Source organism: Schistocerca americana, chromosome X, assembly GCF_021461395.2.
Source record: "Schistocerca americana isolate TAMUIC-IGC-003095 chromosome X, iqSchAmer2.1, whole genome shotgun sequence".
Classification (NCBI taxonomy): domain Eukaryota; kingdom Metazoa; phylum Arthropoda; class Insecta; order Orthoptera; family Acrididae; genus Schistocerca; species Schistocerca americana.
Window position 1 is genome coordinate 476093823 of NC_060130.1, and position 12687 is coordinate 476106509.

A 12687-nucleotide genomic window follows, 5' to 3' on the forward strand; every position below is an offset into this window, starting at 1 on the left:
CTGGAACGCCAAATTGGTGATTATCAAGCAGGCTTCCGCCCCGGTCGCTCATGCATAGAACAAATATTTAATTTAAAGACAATATTAAAACACAAAGCAATTAGAAATGCCCCCATAATTTGTACATTTGTAGATTTTAAGAAAGCCTATGACTCAATTGACCGGCAATCTTTGTTTAACATTTTAGAGGAACTTGGACTTGACTCCAAAACACTAAGGCTTATCAAAGAATCACTGACAGACACTGTATCTAAAGTTAAATTCAGGGGAGAAATCTCTGAACCTGTTCTCATAAAAACTGGAGTACGTCAAGGTGACGGGCTATCTCCACTTCTGTTTAATATAGTCCTGGATAAAGTCATTAAGGAATGGGAAAAAGAATTAAAAAATCAATCCTACTGGAAACCAATCCATCTTGGTAGAACCAAAGACAACGTGGAGATATCTTGTTTAGCATTCGCGGACGACTTGGCCATACTTGCAGATGATGAAGAAATCGCCACCAAACAAATAGAGATCCTTAAGGAATGCGCGGATAAAGTAGGTTTACAAATTTCGTTTCAAAAGACAGAATTTTTCTGTACGAAATTCCATATACACAGTTTGAACACAAAATATGGAAAAATAAATAGAGTAAAACATTTTAAATACCTAGGTGAAATTTTGGAGCCAACCGGAGGAGAGAAAGTTGCACAGAAGATCAGACAACAGAAAATGAAGAGAGCATATGGTATGACACATGAAATATACAATAAAAAATGCATCTCCTCGAACACAAAAATCAGACACTACTGCGCAGTAATTAAGCCAGCAGCACTATATGCTAGTGAAACGCTCACACTCCACACAAAATGTGATTTAGAAAAAATACTAAAAGAAGAACGCAAAATTATGAGAAAGATTTTAGGTCCAAAATTAACAGAAGAAGGATACCGGATACAATCAAGAAGAACCACAGAAACTATATCAAACCTGGCAGCAGACATAAGAAGGCGAAGATTAAAATTTTATGGACATGTCACTAGACTTCCCCCCACACGACTCACCAACAGAATTCTCACTTACATAGAAAAAGTCAAATCAACAACACCATGGATTAGCCAAGTAAAATTAGATTTACAAAAAGCAAATATTGAACTTAAAGATGTCAAAGATAGAAAAACTTTTAGAAATAAGGTGGAAAAGTGGATTGTATTGTCGGAGAAGGAAGCACTAAAGAGACCAGGAACAAAATGGACAGAAGAAAGAAAAAGAAAACATGGAGAACGAATGAAAGAAGTATGGAAGAAACGACGTCAGAAAGCTTTGCGTGATCCTTCTGGGTCCATTCGCGATAAATAAATAAATATATATATATGAAAATGTTTGAAAATAGACGATATGATAAAGTTTCTGTAGTAGAGAAGGAAGAACTCTCTGAAATATCAGTGTGCTGCTAAGACGTATTTTCCAATATATATATACGGTGGTCCATTAATAGTGACCGGGCCAAATATCTCACGAAATAACCGTCAAACGAAAAAACTACAAAGAACGAAACTCGTCTATCTTGAAGGGGGAAACCATATGGCGCTATGGTTGGCCCGCTAGATGGCGCTGCCATAGGTCAAACGGATATCAACTGCGTTTTTTTTAAAAAAGGAACCTCCATTTTTTATTACAAATTCGTGTACTACGTAAAGAAATATGAATGTTTTAGTTGGACCACTTCTATCGTTTGTGATAGATCGCGCTGTAATAGTCACAAACGTATGAGTGCGTGGTATCACGTAACATTCCGCCAGTGCGGACGGTATTTGCTTCATGATACGTTACCCGTGTTAAAATGGACCGTTTATCAATTGCGGAAAAGGTCGATATCTTGTTGATGTATGGCTATTGTGATCAAAATGCCCAACGGGCGTGTGCTATATATGCTACTCGGTATCCTGGACGACATCATCCAAGTGTCCTGACCGTTCGCCGGATAGTTACGTTATTGAAGGAAACACGAAGTGTTCAGCCACATGTGAAACGTCAACCACGACCTGCAACAAATGATGATGCCCAAGTAGGTGTTTTAGCTACTGTCGCGGCTAATCCACACATCAGTAGCAGACAAATTGCGCGAGGATCGGGAATCTCAAAAACGTCGGTTTTGAGAATGCTACATCAACATCGATTGCACCCATACCATATTTCTATGCACCAGGAATTGCATGGTGACGACTTTGAACGTCGTGTACGGTTCTGCCACTGGGCACAAGAGAAATTATGGGACGAGGACAGACTTTTTGCACGCGTTCTATTTAGCGACGAAGCGTCATTTACCAAAAGTAGTAAGGTTAACTGGTATAATATGCACTATTGGGCAACGGAAAATCCACGATGGCTGCGACATGTGGAACATCAGCGACCTTGGCGGGCTAATGTATGGTGCAGCATTTTGGGAGGAGGGATAATTGTCCCCCATTTTATCGATGGTAATCTAAATGGTGCAATGTACGCTGATTTCCTACGTAATGTTGTACAGATGTTACTACAAGATGTTTCACTGCATGACAGAATGGTGATGTACTTCCAACATGTAGGATGTCCGGCACATAGCTGGCGTGCGGTTGAAACGGTATTGAATAGCATATTTCATGACAGATGGATTGGCCCGCACGTTCACCGAAGCCGACGTCCCCGGATTTCTTTCTGTGGGGAAAGTTGAAGGATATTTGCTATTGTGATCCACCGACAACGCCTGACAACATGCGTCAGCGCATTGTCAATGCATGTGCGAACATTACGGAAGGCCAACTACTCGCTGTTGAGAGGAATGTTGTTACACGTAGTGCCAAATGCATTGAGGTTGACGGACATAATTTTGAGCACTTATTGCATTAATGTGGTGTTTACAGGCAATCACGCTGTAACAGCATGCGTTCTCAGAAATAATAAGTTCACAAAGGTACATGTATCACATTGGAACAACCGAAATAAAATGTTCAAACGTACCTACGTTCTGTATTTTAATTTAAAAAACCTACCTGTTACCAACTGTTCGTCTAAAATTGTGAGACTTATGTTTGTGATTATTACAGCGCCATCTATCACAAAGTGAAAAAAGTGGTCAAACTAAAACATTCATATTTCTTTACGTACTACACGAATATGTAATAAAAATGGGGCTTCCTATTTAAAAAAACGCAGTTGATATCCGTTTGACCTATGGCAGCGCCATCTAGCGGGCCAAGCATCTGGTTTCCCCCTTTAAGCTAGACGAATTTCGTTCTTTGTAGTTTTTTCGTCTGACGCTTATTTCGTGAGATATTTGACCCGGTCACGATCAATGATCCACACCACATATCCCACAGCTAAGTACAATCTATATTTGAATTCTGTCGACCAAGCAGATCTTAAAATCAATCTCAAGCATGAAACAATTATTGATACGCTCTGCACTTATTATTCAATTTGAATCTTAGTTTCCAGTCCAGCCTCTCGTCTCATTGGTTTACTTTTTATATATACTGCACTGGTCAAACGATTCCTGTTTACTGGAAACATTCTCTTTTTCATAATCACGTCAACACTTTCTCTGAAATCACCCCATTCGATTCCAGTGTCTAAATATCCTCTAATTTGTATCTCAAAGGCCATTTCATTTTAGTATTATATTCAAGACTACACTGAATTACGTAAATTAATACTAAAGGTGATGTGTCTTTGGATTCATTAGTTTTGTACAAGGTTTCATCGGTAACCAACTAAAAGTAACCTAGTTACCTGAAGGTTACGTACTGTTACGTACTGCCCTCATTTTCCTTTTTCAATGATCTCTCGAAATAATGATCTATATGATTCAGTCTCACGTATTTTCGTATTAATAATATTCAATTAAATTCTGAAAATCAACAGTCTCGCTACCTCATATCGACTTTCTGATCAATGTACAGGTTTGGAGTTCAAAGTTTACTATAATAACTATGTTCTCGAAATGAATGTTCTGTATTTCAGCTTCTAGTTATAAATAATTATGACGTTCTCACAGCTCCTCCACCAAGTTGGCCTACAATTAAATAAACATCCACAATACATGTCTGCTGCAGCCATGACAGTGGTGGTTTCCGAATCAAATTAGCAAAAAATTTATCGTACTTGATCGGATCATCAAGACAATAATTCCGCTTCTAATATCGATGCAATAATTCTGTAATGATGCCATCAGTGTTAGTATGACTGTGCTGAGTAGACAGATAGTATTTCGCTGCTCGTCAACGTTCTCTTGTCCAATATGTATAAAGAAAATCAACTTCTTATTATTTAGAGAACACAAAACTTTCTGCGATCTGTGTGAGATTTGTCTCGTGTGCTTACACGTACATCAATATTTTCCCATTCCACACACGCCCTAGAAAAAGCATTTCAAAATTAAATGCTACATGCAGTAAGGTGTAATAGTTTCCTGCGCTTTAGCTGTTGGAACAGTGGAACAGTCACCCCTTAATATGTAATAGAACCAAGAATAATTAAAAAAGACTTGAAGTTATTCCTTAACAGTAGTTAAGATCCATTCGTGCTGTAATTTTTCAATACGTAATGGCGAATAACTGTCACACACTCAATCACAGTTCTTTCCCTGTCATAAAATACGATTTCAAAACTCCTACATTGTTCTTACTAAATTGTCTGTTAATGGTAGTGGATATTCTCTGCAAACGCGTTAAAAAAGGTGCTGACGCCAGCATTACGCGTATTAAGGGGCATTTAAAAGACGATCAGATTGTCTACTGCCAACAATCACACACATGGCGTGGTATTGTCCGGACTGCAGCCATCAGCTTTACTCGCTCTCGACCCCTGATAAGGACCTTCAGTCGAGGATTGAAACACCTATCACATAACTAAGTATAAAGTTTTTTAGCCTTTGCCATCTTTCAGTAGTAGCTAAAACGTGATATTTGTAATTTTTAGATATGATGCATTATAAAATTCAAAATTATGCAAGAAATTCGTGGGTCATTCTCGTAAGAAATGTTCTTACTCATCGCTGTTTCAGCTCTACTCAACGTGCTGCAAACTCAGTTCCTGATAACTCACCAAACTCTGGTGCAAGGTCATCAGCTGATATACTAGTATCTTTATGAAATTATCTTTTAAGAACGTTTGCGGCCACATAAAACTTCACCCGCGTGTTCTAGTATTGTTTCACTTTACATAGACTGCATTCCATTAGAATTTTTTGCCTTTTTCTTCAGTAAAAGGCTCGCATTTGGAGTAATGAAGGTAGCTTCTAATGGCTAAGTCTCATTATATATCAACAGTCATAAATTCGTTCAGGAATATTTCAGAACTCAATAAACATTGACCACTTATGTTACTATGTACAATAATATTAATATTTTCCTCCAAATATAATATATGTATCTTGCCACAACATTAGAGTCACACGTAATTCTATAGATCGAACTAATACGCTTTTTTGTTGGCGTCATAATTATAAGCCGTATTCTTCCAAGTACACAATCCTAAGCATCCTCAGAAGCTTTTTTATTAAGTGGCTTACATTTATAAATCAAAATAAAGCAGCAGAAGAAATTAACAACTTATCGTGAGCTTACATCGTCCTCAGTAAATCGAACAATTTCTTCCGCATAATATATTCGTATAGGTATCTAATGACACCAAATTCTTTCCTTCTGTTGAGAGGTTTTAACTGATTTTCTATTGTGTAATCGCATATCACAAAATTAGTCAGTTACATGTTGATTCTAATGAAAATTGAAAGAAAGAATCATATCATGATATTTCACAGTGAAATACATTCACAAGACCCAATTTAGTATTCAGTCCATTTTACGGTTATTTTCGGTTTCGGTGCTAGGATGAACGCAGAGCGACCGTAATGATGATTTTGATCCATGTCGTGATTTCATAGAGATCTATGGGAAACATTTTACTTACAAATTAATTAATGATTGTCGCATTGCCCTTCTTACCCTCATTTTGGCATTATTCCAATATTGTTTGAAAACTAGGCTTATACCCCTTTTAAATCTTTGATGAGGCTTTCTTTAATTCCTTAGTAACATCCTCACAAGGGTACTGAACCAGTTTATCGTCCCTCGTAGTCATAGTCGATATATGTATTTTTGAAGGTTGCTGTACAAAAGGAAGGAAAAGAGATTTTGGTTTCACGCACTTTCAACGATGGGACCATTACCGATTGAGGAGCGAATTAGTCTGAATCTTCTCAGCGTGCGACTAATGCGAATTTGACTGAACACTGGAAACTAATATGTAGATACTCAAACAGGAATTTGAACTGGTGCCCTCTCGAATGCGTGTCTTACTTCATCAACTAGAAGATATGGTTTTATGAAATGAAATGAAGCCTTTTTAAATACTGTGTATTTTCCAATATATTACAACCTTATGGGCACTGGTTCCCTCCTATAGTATGCCGGCCGGAGTGGCCGAGCGGTTAAAGGCGCTACAGTCTGGAACCGCACGACCGCTACGATCGCAGGTTCGAATCCTGCCTCGGGCATGGATGTGTGTGATGTCATTAGGATAGTTAGGTTTAAGTAGTTCTAAGTTCTAGGGGACTTATGACCACAGCAGTTGAGTCCCATAATGCTCAGAGCCATTTGAACCATTGGAACCTCCTATAGTATAACTGAATCCATGTAATCTCTAATTTCTCTGATTTCACTGTCGTTAATGTTAATGGTAGGGACGAATTGAGTACTTTGCTTATTCCTTTATGGAACATCTTTTATTGGAATTTTATCAATAGCGCTCGGCGTAGTAAGGTTTCCTTAATCACAAATAATATCGAATATTGATGGGATGTGTATTGTATGTCAGCTGACTCCGAGAAAGAATTACTCTTCCGCGGTAATCTTCCAAAGAATCTCATTGTAACACTCGTCCTTCCCAATACTACAGTCACGTGAAACTTCCTTGCAAACTAAAACTGTGCGTTGGACCGAAACTCGAACACGGAACCTTTGCCTATCGTTGGCAAGTGCTCTACCAACTGAGCAACCCAAGCACGACTCACGACCCATTCTCACAGCTTTACTTCCTCCGTGCACACTCCGATGCTAAGTGAAAAATGTATTCCGACTACATACAAGTAGTCGAAATATTTTAAATCTGCTCGTATGAAATCGTCTATGTATTTGACTGTAGTAAAGTCTCTCTGCCGTTGCATGATATTACCGTAATTCTACCTGCTCTTTCCATCAACTTCATCACTACGATATTATATTTATTTAACCTTTAAGTCACCTGCCAGCCATGCACAAAGCATTAACAATTTGCAGGTCTTCCTGGTGTAGTACCACCTCTATAGCACAGCACACTTTCTTTCGTAAGATCCGTCATGCTGTCTGTTAAGTACATAATTTTGTCTCGTCTGTTTTGGTGAAATTTTGAAGTCAGACACGGTATGCAATGGAGAAGTTACGCAATTGAGTAAATAACTGTCAACAGACGCTTCATGCTGTGTCAGCTAACGTAATAAAGTTTGACAATGAAGCGGAATTAGAGATTGGTGAATGGGTAACTCCTGTTTATGAAGGAGTATAATCGATGAAAACTGTTGAATTAATGTTAAAGATTTTAGTTGTTATTATTTTGGTTAAATGACAAGAATTGCGATTCGTATCTGATACTATCTCTCAAAGAATATTTAAAAGTGCAGCCGGAATGGTTATATGTTGATTCTAGATTAACCTGTTTCTGTGAAGTACGAATGGAGTAGCAAACCATTGGTGAAACTAAAACACGGAACAATTTCTGACTATCAGATAACAAAGAGAGAGAGGGGGGGGGGGGGAGAAAGAGATGGAAGTATAGAGTAGGAGGCAAAGAAGTGGTTTGGTGATTAGGGGGAGGCGCACCACGACGAAGACTCGTTTAAACTTTATTTCGCGGTAGAGTTGGGCGGGGTAGGGGGGGGGTGTTCCTAATTAAGTTTGTAATGGAACGGTTAAGAGCAGAAACAGAATGTGAGTCTTCCACTGGGAAATATATTCGGCATACTTCGACTTTTCGTCGGCATCGAAGAGATGAAGGGATGCAAAGACCGGAATGAAAAAACACATCCGAAGGAAACAATATATGACTTTCTCTGCGATACGCCTTCAAATAATGAGTTTTCTTTCCAATTAATTACTCATCACTAGGATGAAACTTGCTGAAATTTGTTATGAACTGACCACACCAAATACAGGCAGACGCTTATTTAAATGTCTTATGAATGCACAATCGAATATCAGCTCTTGTTTTACAGCTACAGTGTAAGACCAGACGTAGTGAAATAAAATAAACTAGCCAAAGCTGGATGAGGTATCATGAGGTTCCGTTCTTGTTCTTGTAATGTAATGCTATAGGATTATGAATAAAGGTCCACAGTCAACGGAGGATATGATCTGTCAACACGAAGACACGAGAGGCAGCCTATCATATACCATATCATGTCTCACCAATGTACATGTCACTTACTTCGTAAGGTACAGTATTGGTTCACCGACTTTGTCATTAGAGACAGCGAATGCAGAAGATAAAATCTTATCTCTGTACTTAGCAAGAACACCACTCACGTTTAAGAAATACACTCATATTTGCTTTTTATTTGTGTATATAAATAATCGAAAACTCTGAGGTGGCCTCAATGACACCACTGCACTGAAAGCCATACAACGAACGATCACAGGTGCCTCTTCATACTTACGAACATAGCATCTGAAGAGGAAATGTCCGTTCTAAATTGGTAATATGAAATAATACAAGAAACATAAATAACTCATCAATTCAAAGACTGATGACTGTCACACAAGTAACTCATTTTACCAAGTAAGAGGTACACGTCACCCTGCAGAGTACGTTCAGTCTCCTGATAGGAACGGACTGTTTTCCTTCACGTACAGAAACACCATTCCTCTCGCTGTGTGAGAACTGTGTCGTGAGTGTATATTTTGAGTACAGGTGGCTACATGGGTGTCTTGTATGTGTTGTTTGACGACTAGAGAAGGGAGAGTGAGAATCCTTTTGCTGTCACATAGTCTATACACCTCTGGGATAGCATCAGTGGGGCCGTTGAGTTTAATGTCTTCATTCACCACCATCAGCAGCCCTCACTGCATGAGACACTGTGAAGAGATATGAAATTTAATGCAGCTCATTAACGCAATGTCTGATGGTCAAGAATTTTATGCTACCATCTCTTCTCCTCCTGTCGGCCTAATACTGACGGTGAAAATATTTTCCAACCCTCTACGTTGGCTGGTAATTTACCAAATTTCCGAGGCTGACATGAAGTTTCCATCTATAGGCCAAATATCTGCAAAATAACGAGCTTTAAAAAATATAATAATTGCAAACTAAGCTCCACTTGTAACAGTTCACAGAATAAATTCTGATAAGTAAATCTGTGAAAAAGTAATCAATAATCAAGAAGAGTAAAATTCGTTTCTTGTGTACTGTTCTGCCAACAGCGTGTTGTTTCATAATGAGCTTTGTTTCCCACACTGGTAGAGCGGCCTGAGTGTAACCTGTAGTCACAATAAACGTTCCGTATTTCATCGTCACTAGCGCTTTGTCGTTAGTCGTGTTTCTCACTTTATCTGTAAGTATACGTCTATAGTAATCAAACTGAATAAATTCCGCTACTTACTTTTAGATCGTCATTTTAGCGATGTATTGCTGTATCATCTCGAGCTTTTCCAATGGCTTAAGAGAGATAAATATTTGCCACATACTTCTGTGTTAAACGAAAAATGCTCAAACGAATGCAACGCTCCGAAACGATTAAAGTTTTTTTAATGTATTATGTAGGTAATTAATCGAACTAGAGAACAATGAAAGGACCATTACAGAAAGATCGCACTAGACCATAATTTTAGTATCTTGTACTCCACTAATATCCCTTTATTTATCTGAAGTTCCATGGAGTCGACTCATTGAAATTAAGTGGCTTTTAAAAAGGAATTACACAATATGTACTTAACAGAGTGCTAATGCAAAACATTAGAATAACCTCAAATTACTGAGAGGCAGTTCCTTGTTGAATAAAAGCAGTAAGTCATTAGGTAACCTTTCATCTTAGATTTAAGCATATTGGTAATATTAACATTATTTTTCAGTTCATCTACAATTATGTTCAAAACTTTAACCTCCAGATTCCTGTACTATTTCTGCACAGTGCTTATAAGAGAACTTCCCGCTTCAAATTGGTTTCCGGTTCATTATTCATTGTGTGAATGAAGGTTTTGATCCTTCTGAGTTAGTCAGCAGAAATAATCTGAACCCAGTGAGAATGTGTATGGAAAGAGAACAGTTGTAAGTCGGTGGTGATTAAGGAATGGTCTACGCGAAGTTCATGTACTGAAACGACAGAGGGTCTCTGTCGCCTTTTCTGGTCTACGGAGATCTTTTGTCAGTGTAAATATAGCGTTTAAAGAAGTGTGCCACTAAACTCAAGACTTGCACAGCTCCTGTTCGTTCTTTTCAGAAAACTCTTTCTCAATATTTTTTTCACCACAGAAATTTGTTACGTACAGCCAATAACATAATATAGATGAAAGCAGACCAGTATTTTCAATGTGTTTCTGGAATAGGCTGATCCATCGTCTACAGGGAAACACGATGCAGCCATTTGCTTTGGAACCGACACTAAATGGTCTGCGTTACGAGATCATTTTTGTAACTTTTCAGCGACTGGCAGAGAAGGGGCAGAATACCAAACTTGCTTACGGAACATGAACGAAACTCATAAGCTGCTGCTCTGTCCTCAGACCTGTTCGTGGCCCTCTAGTGCCGAGTCGAGTAGATGGCTTGAACCAAGGTCCTTAAATGTTCTATGAAAAGTTAGGCTGAGACATCTTGCGCTTGAAACACTAATATGAGAACTGTTGGGTCACTATAAATGGTTCACGGGTACACAAAACGTCAAAGGCCACTACCTAGGTACCTGCCAGTATTTTAGGAGCACACAGGTTTTTTTTTTTTTTTTCAATCCATTCCATATACAGACAACTGTGAGAGACCCCACAGGTAAGACTATTAAAATCGTAGTAATCAAGTGACGAAACTTTAATGACAAAGTTTAAAGCACTATTAAAAGGCAATAGGGCTTCCGTAATACTAAATACAGAATTCTGACAAGCTAGAAACTGACAGCAGTGACTTTTTTCAGGTGAATATATGTTTACCCATGAAGTACCATATTGTCTAACGGGAAACACAGGTGCTGTATTACCGACAGTTGATACTAAAATCAGATCTACTGGGATAAAAATTGAAGCTCCTCGAGACTCAGTGACAAGGGTTGGTAATAACTTGTAAATGGGTCCCTCTCTCGATCACCAGGGTATACCCCAGATGCTACCGAAAAGTTTGGAGGAAACCTCAGTCCCTAACATGTACCCAAATCATACTGTCATCGCTGAAGGAGACTTAAATCAACTAACGATGGTGTCAAATAATTACAGTTTTGTAAGTGATGGGCGCCACAAAGCATCCTCTGAAATATTGCTGAGCATTTCATATGAATATTAGTTATAACGTATGATTCGGAAGGCCACTCAAGACTGAAATATATTGGATCTTATGACAACAAGTATGCCTGGCCTTTTGCCAGTGAATATAGAGGCGCTCAAATAACGTGTTATACAGACTGTAAGCGTCAAATGTTCAGAAGCGCTCTTCTGGGACACGACGAAGCCTTTAACCCTATCGTCACTGTTGTCTACTGGATATCTCAGTTCAAATTAACAGACACATACTGACAGCAGAAAAGTGTGTTATAGGAACCACATAAGCATATTCAACCGCTGCTTGTAACTCGTGGAGGACTAATCCGGCTAGCCCAACATTTGTACTCTCGTACGAGTACCATGGGTGCATGTAAACTGCCTGAGATTATCAAGTAACCATGTCTTGAGAGCATACAAGCCGGTCAGCTAGTACCTAGGTCCACATTCACAGCACTGATCAGTGATTTTTGGAGCTAAGCGAAACTTCCAAAATAAATCACTCATTCTCCTCCGGAGTTCTCATTGTTTTGAAAATTCGTGGCAGATTAAAACCGTTTGATTGTGAGGAACTTTCAGCTGAAACTATGTTGCCCTCACACCATTATCTAATCGTACCACATAATCTGTTCAATAACTATAACGTTGAATTCCTCATCTATCACAGTTAAAATTGTGTCAGATCAGAACTCAATATACACTCCTGGAAATGGAAAAAAGAACACATTGACACCGGTGTGTCAGACCCACCATACTTGCTCCGGACAATGCGAGAGGGCTGTACAAGCAATGATCACACGCACGGCACAGCGGACACACCAGGAACCGCGGTGTTGGCCGTCGAATGGCGCTAGCTGCGCAGCATTTGTGCACCGCCGCCGTCAGTGTCAGCCAGTTTGCCGTGGCATACGGAGCTCCATCGCAGTCTTTAACACTGGTAGCATGCCGCGACAGCGTGGACGTGAACCGTATGTGCAGTTGAGGGACTTTGAGCGAGGGCGTATAGTGGGCATGCGGGAGGCCGGGTGGACGTACCGCCGAATTGCTCAACACGTGGGGCGTGAGGTCTCCACAGTACATCGATGTTGTCGTCAGTGGTCGGCGGAAGGTGCACGTGCCCGTCGACCTGGGACCGGACCGCAGCGACGTACGGATGCACGCCGAGACCGTAGGATCC